We start from the raw sequence: 8,522 nt of genomic DNA on the forward strand, positions 1-8,522 counted from the left end.
GAATGTGGGAGTGGGAGCCAGGCCTGATGAGTGGTGGGTACAACCCGTGGGCACAGGAGACCCTGGGAGCACTGGGAGTGGGCAGGCAAGGAGAAGGATCTGGTGAACATTCTTTCAGGGAGTGTGGCTGAGAATTCTGGAAATGAGAGGGAAGGAAAAGTAGTGGACAGAGGCCTTGGAGAAGACCAGGGAGAGATAACTTGGTCCACCTTGAAGAGGAGGGACCCCCGCGTCCATAGGACTAAGCAGAGGGTGGTGTCAGAGACGAGCAGTAGCTGAGCATGTGCTCAAGGCAGCTTTTCTTTTCTCAGTGAAAACATGGCTGGGACAGCCATGCAGGCTTCGGGGGGAAAGGGCAGCTGGAAAGGGTCTAACCGGAAGGACGAAGGAGGATAAAAACCAAACATGAATCTTACCTTTTAGATGCCTGGAGGAACTGGATGGAACTGGTTATAGGTTAAAGGTCAAGGACTAGAAAAATAACACTGAGACCCTGCAGCTGCTCACTGTGAGAGGTGGGGTTTCTGCCCAAGAGAAGACAGATCCGGGGGCAATCAGGAGGGGGCGAAGGCAGAGCAGGAAAGGGGGTCTGGTGGCAAGACGCGTCCAGTGCTACAGAGCAAGAATGGATCAATGTTGTGACTTGGGTTGTTAGTAGCATCCACATACCTCCCCTGCAGGTGAGAGAGATGTAAGCTGTCCCTTTCCAAACACAGTTACTGCTACCTGGAGCCACCAGTGGGCATAAGGGGAGGCAGGTCATGTTCTCCCTGGCTGACTCTGATCTCTCTGAGGCAGGCCCTGGTTCTTCCTCAGGCCCCTGCACCCACTGCTCCCTCAGGCTGGACCTGCCCCTTGTCCCGCTCTGGACCCTATCACTGGCGTCTCTCAGAAAGGCGTCTTTGTTCTGCTTTCTTCCTCTTCACTGCATTTGCCAGCACAAAGCAGACACTGCACTTTGCTTACTTGTCCTTGCCTGTCTGGCCCTGCTAGAGCATCTGCTCCCTGACAATGGAGATGGGATCACTGTTTTACCTGGTGCTGAGAATTGGCACCTGCATGAGCAGCAGTCACTAGATAGAATTCTACCTCTAATGTAAGAGCAAGAAAACAACTTTCATTATCTAAGAAGCACCAGCTTTTAAACTCTCTGGGGCTGAAGTGTTGCACCCATTTCTGCAACACTGGCCTTGAGAGCCTGAAGGTTTTCTGAGGTCACCCTCAGAACCAGAATCGGTTCTTGAGGAAAATCTCAACCTTGTCCACATGGGTCCTGCATCCCTGGGCAGGTAGGCCTTTTGTCTGGCCACGTGACCTAGCAGCTTCCTGACTTTCTGAAGAGAAGGCCCACCCTCTTGTCCCCTTGGCAGGTTGTTAGTTACGGGAGTTTATTTTTAACCAGCCAGAAAGAATACCTGGGCTCTAGACATCCAGCAGGGAGTGCTCTGAGCGCACTGCTGTGACACAGTTATGGGAAGCTCTTTTGGCAATAGGGAAACAATACTTAAGGATTGCCTGAAGTAGATTTAATTTATCCACAGACCCTCTAAAATGGGTGCTTGTGCTAAGCCAGATCACATACGGGTCCCATTTTCAAACCACACTATTTTTGCCCTTGGAAGACTTTGCTGTTTCTTTTTTTTTTTTTTGAGACAGAGCCTCAAGCTGTCCCCCTCGGTAGAATGCCGTGGCATAGCTCACAGCAACCTCCAACTCCTGGGCTCAAGCGAATCTCCTGCCTCCGCCTCCCAAGTAGCTGGGACCACAGGTGCCCGCCACAACACCTGGCTATTTTTTTTTCGGTTGCAGCCACCATTGTTGTTTGGCGGGCCCAGGCTGGATTCGAACCTGCCACCTTAGGTGTATGTGGCTGGCGCCTTAGCCAGTTGAGCCACAGGTGCCGAGCCGACTTCACTGTTTCTGAACTGGCTTCGGTTCCATGAGACTGCATGGAGACGCTGTGATAGACAGCCCAGCTGAGCTGTCCTGTAGCTCTCTCAGAATACTGCCGTCATGTCCTGAGGATCCTTTCTGTGATGATGCATAGCAGAGTCACTCCTGCAGTTGCAGGGTGAGGGGCAGCCCTGCCTCCCCAGCAGCATCACGGAGCCACCACCGTCTGTCCCCTTGCCCCCCTGTGCTGCCTGCTGTCTGCCCACCCACCTGCCCCTCTCTGTGCTGCCTGCTGTCTGCCCTCCTGCCCCTCTCTGTGCTGCCTGCTGCCTGCCCTCCTGCCCCTCTCTGTGCTGCCTGCTGCCTGCCCTCCTGCCCCTCTCTGTGCTGCCTGCTGCCTGCCCTCCTGCCCCTCTCTCCTCCCCAGGCTTCATTATGTCTCTCACCTCCTTGTTCTCCCTCACACTCAACTTCCTCATCAATTTTTTTTTTTTGCCTTTCTGTGCGGTATATATTTTTGTAAGCTGTCTCAAATCTCTTAGGGAATAAAATTGTATACTATTAAATCCACTGTTTCATAGAAATTTTTTTTGGTTATTGAGATTGATTGAGTGATTGACTTATTGTTGAGGATTCATTGAGGGTACAAAGCAGGTTACACTGATTACATTTGTTAAGTAAAGTCCCTCTTATAATTGTGTTCCTCCTCCAAAATGTGTATCACACACTGTGACCCCCACTCCCTCCCTCAATAGAAATTTTTATACTGTGAATTTTCTTATTTTTTCATCTTCTACTTATGTATTTTTAAAATTGTAGTAAAATATTACATACTGTAAACTTACCATTTTAAGTGCACAGTTCAGTGGCATTAAGTATGTTCATAGAAACTCCTATTTTTTTTTTTTTTTTTTTTTGAGACAGAGTCTCACTTTGTCGCCCTTGGTAGAGTGCCGTGGACTCATAGTTCACAGCAACTTCAGACTCCTGGGCTCAAGCGATTCTCCTGCCTCAGCCTCCCAAGTGGCTGGGACTACAGGTGCCCGCCAACACGTGGCTATTTTTAGAGGTGGGGTCTTGCTCTAGCTCAGGCTGGTCTGGAATTTGTGAGCTCAGACAATCTGCCCGTCTCAGCCTCCCAGACTGCTGGGATTACAGGTGTGAGCCACCGTGTCTGGCCTTATAGAAAGTCTCTTAGTGAACTTGTACATAACCTGGTTGCCAGATTAACTAATGCTTTCCTTTTCGTATGGTGGCCAGGTCTGCCATAGACTCAGGCTGGGCCCTTCCTGGCACCTGCACAGCCCTCGGGCGAGGTATGCAGCTCTCATACACGGGCACAGCACTTTCATTTGTCATTGTGGCTCTATGACATGATTACCTTAAACATATGAAATATGAATATCAAGAGAGAGCAGTTTCTATGAAAATGCACTTGGCCAGCAGGCGCAGTGGCTCACGCCTGTAATTCTAGCACTCTGGAAGGCTGAGGCAGGTGGATTGCCTAAACTCACAGGTTGAAGACCAGCCTAAGCCAGAGTGAGACCTCATCTCTAAAAATAGCCAGGTGTTGTGGTGGGTGCCTAAGCCCCAGCTACTCAGGAAGCTGAAACAATAGAATCGCTGAGCCCAAGAGTTTGAGGTTGCTGTGCCCACGGCACTCTACCAAGGGCAACAAAGTGAGACTGCCTCCCAAAAAAAAAAATGCACTTGGCCTTCAATTTATACACACAAGTTACATTTTTCAGAGTTTTCTGACAAAGCAGTAAGACTTCTGGAAGAAACTTCAGGACAGGCCCTGAAACACAGACAGAAAGAATTTCACTTACTTGCCAACTCTGACATCACAGGATCGAGGGCGCCCGGACAGGGACTGAATCTGGGAAGAGACAACAACAGATAGGCTTACATTTGGTGAAGTCAAGTTTAAATTTTTGAAAATGTCTTCACAAGGATCTTGGCATCTCGTCAGCACGACTGAGAGCCAGCATGTGTAAACTCGCATTCTTGAGCAGCCACTTAAGTTTTTCTTCTTTTCTTTTCTCTCTTTTTTAAATTTTTGGAGACAGGCTCTTGTTCTGTCACCCAGGCTGGAATCCCATGGTGTGATCACAGTTTACTACAGCCTTGAACCGTGGGCTCAAGAGATCCTGTCACGTCAGCCTCTGGACTAGTTGGTACAACAGGCACAGGCCACCACAACTAGCTAATTTTTTTCATTTTTTTTAGAGATGGGGGTCTTGCTGCATTGCCTAGGGTAGTCTCTAACTCCTGGTCTCAAACGATTCTCCTACTTTATTCTCCCAAGTAGCTGGAACTACAAGCATAAGCCACTATACCTAGCTCCATTTAAGTTTTGTTTGTGTTTTTTTTTTTTCCCTTTTTTAAGACAGAGTCTCACTCTGTCACCCTGGGTAGAGTGCCATGGCATCATCACAGCTCCCAGCAACCTCAGTCTCTTGGGCTCAAGCAATCCTCTTGCCTCAGCCTCCTGAGTAGCTGGGACTACAGGTGTGTGCCCCAATGCCTGGCTGGTTTTTCTATTTTTAGTAGAAATGGGATCTCCCTCTTGCTTAGGCTGGTCTCGAACTCCTGAGTTCAAGGGATACTCTCACCTTGGCCTCCCACAGTGCTGGGATTACAGGTATGAGCCACCATGCCTGGTTAATATATAATTTCTTAATTTGAGAAATTATAATTTAGCTTCTGGATAAATATTTCCTTCAAAAAGGCCAACATTTTACACCTACAACTTTAAACAAACATGCCTTCTCCTATTGGCCTGAGAGGAAAAGAAGGAAATGGAAGAACAAAACAGGGCAAAACAAGAGGGAACAAATTTTGGAACAAAATAAGTATTTCAACTAGAATACAAGTTTGAGGGGGGCAGGAGTGAGCACTACAAATCCCTAAGAATTAAGGGAGATGTTCCCCTTTCCAGGGGCACAGGCCCCAGCACTCAGGGAGGAGTGACACCTTCTTTGCTGGGGAAGATGTACTTGTCCTCTGGCAAAAGCCTCCGAAACCACTTGTGCCTCTCAGCCAAAAAGACACAGTGTGTCTGTTGCGCCTGTGTTTCAGTATGTGAATTTCAAATCATGCTTCTCTTTATATCAAATACATCTTGCTTTCACAAAAAACATCTCCAGAAACACCCTGACGTTAATGGTGACCTCAGCAGAGGAAAATGGAACTGGGCTAAAGCAACTGGGACTGGGCGTCACTAAGGTGGGGGCAGGGCAGCTGCCCCTCCCAGTCAGCATGGCCCCTGGGAAGGAGTCTGAGTCGGCAGCATGGGTGAGGCATGAGGACAGCCACCAGGAGGTCGGCTGGCACGATTTTAGATATAAATACTCAAAAATTCACAGAAATCACAGTTAAACAGATGACTGTTTACTGATTCTTGGAGGATTCAGGTCAAACACCCTTGATTTAAAAAGCCTTTTCTGATATATTACTAGTTCTGAGAGAAGGTAGAGACTGGCAAGAAGTATTGGCTGTAAGACAGAGATACCTGCCAAGGACTGGAAACCAGGTTTCAGAGCTTTAGTAATATGAGTAAGGTATGGAGAGTTTAGCAAGTTTTTTTTTAAATGAGTAAATTTACATGAAAATTAGGAAGTCAAGAGATCACTGTTCTAACCTGGCAGTAATTTTTACATGAAACATTTCCCAGTATATTCTTCCTATCTCTGTTCCCAGACAAATCTCCATTTCCGCTACCTAATTCCTTTGTTTTCTTTTCTTTTTTTTTTTTTTTGAGACAGATCCTCAAGCTGTCCCCCTGGGTAGAGTGCTGTGGCATCACAGCTCACAGTAACCTCCAACTCCTGGGCTCAAGTGAGTCTCCGGCCTCAGCCTCCCAAGTAGCTGGGACCACAGGCACTCACCACAATGCCTGGCTATTTTTTTTGGTTGCAGCTGTCATTGTTGTTTGGCGGGTCCAGGCTGGATTCGAACCCACCACCTAAGGTGTATGTGGCTGGCGCCTTAGCCACTTGAGCCACAGGCGCCGAGCCAATTCCTTTGTTTTCACCTTTGCAAGATTTCTCAGTGACCTGTGAAGTGCAAACAATCAGAGACAACAGACACAACTGAGCACCGCACCCACCTCCTTGGTCTCCCACAGCTGTTTTGGCAGTGGCTTGGGAACACTTAGCAGATTCTCTTCTTTCAGTGGGCCAGGGAAAGATGCTACTAAAGGGGACAAAAAAAAAAAAAACAACAGCACAGTCATTGTTAAAAGGCAGCTGTCCCACCAACCATTAGCCAAACAGCTTATCTTTGTAACAGAATGATTTACTTAATGAACAAAGTTGATTTACATGTGGCCTGGCTACCAGGGAAGGCTCCTGAACACGATCCTAGAGGATGCAGTGATGGTAAGGCTGCAGAGTCAGGCTTTGGAAGTTCACAGCCCAGTGGGCCTGAAGGCAGCACTTGCATGGCACAGAGACCAGCAGGAGCCCAGAGGGCCAAAGGCACAGGACTGTCCACACAGAAAAAAGGCCAGGAGGGCCCTAGAGCTGGGCACTGAAAGACCAGGGATACAGGACCAAGGCATTCCAGAGGGGGAGCTCAGGAAAGGCCCAGAGGGAAAGGAAGTGGTAGACAGGACCTCAGCAGAGCAGCCTGTGCTGGCATGTATGCTGAGCAAGGGGGTGGGAAGGGCTGAACCGGGCAGGTGAGGCTGGGTGAGGGGTGGCTCTGCAAGGTGGCAAAGGAGAGAATGAAGAGGAGGAGCAAGGAGAGAGCCAAGATATTGTAGGGGCTGTGATAAGGACAGCGAGGAAAGGAGAAGAGGAATATGACACAGAAGACACGTGGCGGTGAAGCTCCTTGCCTCCATGCTGGGTGTGGACACAAAGCAGAATCCAAGGCCCAGAGGATGGGAGGCTGGGCAGTGGGTGGGGGCACTACTGGCTCTTAATGCTAGAAAACAATCTGGCTCTGTATGAGGGTTCTGCTTGGACACTCAGCCACACCAGGTAAAACAGGAACGCTGAGTCACAGAACATGCGACGTTAGAGGCTGGCCTCCGACAGCAACATCAGCAAGAGGATTCACATCAGAGGTGCTGGTGGCTGCTCAGAACTAGGACGCTATTAGGTTCCAGTGGACACATAAACTCCAGCACGACTGTTAGACTGTTCTTTGTCAGCCCTACACAGAGTGGCATGAGTACCAAAGGGCAGTGCGCCCCAGAAAGAAGTTAACTTAAAATAAGGCCCCAAATTGCAGAGAAATTCTGAGAGAAAACTTCGAAACAAAAACTTTAAAATCAGTTTATTTTATCTTCTATTTAATAAAACTTAGGACATATGGCTCAGCGCCGATAGCTCAGTAAGTAGGGTGCTGGCTACATACGCCAAAGCTGGAGGATTTAAGTCTGGCCTGGACCAGCTAAACAACAAAGACAACTGCAGCAAAAAAACAGTGGGGAGCTGTGGTGGGTGCCTGTAGTCCCAGCTACTTGGGAGGCCGAGGCAAGAGAATCGCTTAAGCCCAAGAGTTTGAGGTTGCTGTGAGCTGTGATGCCATGACACTCTACTACCAAGGGTGACATAATGAGACTCTATCTCAAAAACAACAACAACAACAACAACAACAAAAACTCAGGACATAAACCAAAGAGGTGAAAGACCTCTACAAGGAGATCTACAAAACACTGATAAAAGAAATCACAGATGACACAAGTGAAAGGCATCTCATGCTCATGAATCAGAAGAATCAACACTGTTAAAATGTCCAAGCTGCCCAAGGTGATGTACAGATTCAACACACTTGCCATCAAAATACCAATGTCCTATTTCACAGATCTAGAACGAATAATTCTATGCTTCATTTGGAACCAAAAAAGAGCCTGAATAGTTGAAATGATCTAAGCAAAGAGAACAAATCTGGAGGCATCACATTACTACACTTCAAATTATACTTCAAGGCTATAGTCTTGAACCCTCCAGCTTTGGTGTATGTAGCCAGCACCCTACTTACTGAGCTACCAGCGCTGAGCCATGTGTCCTAAGTTTTATTAAATAGAAGATAAAATAAACTGACCAAAACAGCATGGTATTGCTATAAAAAAAGAAACATAGACCAATGGAACAGAATAGAGAACCCAGAAATAAAGCTATCTACCTCTCTCTCTCTCATCTCTTTCCACCCACTACTTCTCCTATCTCTAATGTAAAATAAACTTATACTTTTACATTCTTAAAACAAAAAACTCTTACCTACAACCAGCTGATCTTTGACAAAACAAACAACATATGCAGGGGAAAGGAAGCCCTATTCAATAAATGGTGCTGGGGAAGCTGGACAGCCATCTGCAGAAGAATGAAACAGGACCTCCATCCCTCACCATATACAAAAGAACAACTCTTCTAGACATCAACTGAGGTAAAGAATTTGTGACTGAGACTCCAAGGGCAAATACAGCAACAACAAAAATAAATGGAACTTGATTAAATAACTTCTGCACAGCAAAGAAAACATCAACAGAGTAAACAGACAACCAACAGAATGAGAGAAAATATTCACAAATTATATATCAGGAGTTAATATCCAGACTCTACAAAGAACTCAAATCAGTGAGAAAGAAACAAACCCGCCCCATCAAAAAGTAGGCA

This window comes from Otolemur garnettii, unplaced genomic scaffold, assembly GCF_000181295.1.
Source record: "Otolemur garnettii isolate 467f Iridium unplaced genomic scaffold, OtoGar3 scaffold00277, whole genome shotgun sequence".
Taxonomy (NCBI): Eukaryota; Metazoa; Chordata; class Mammalia; order Primates; family Galagidae; genus Otolemur; species Otolemur garnettii.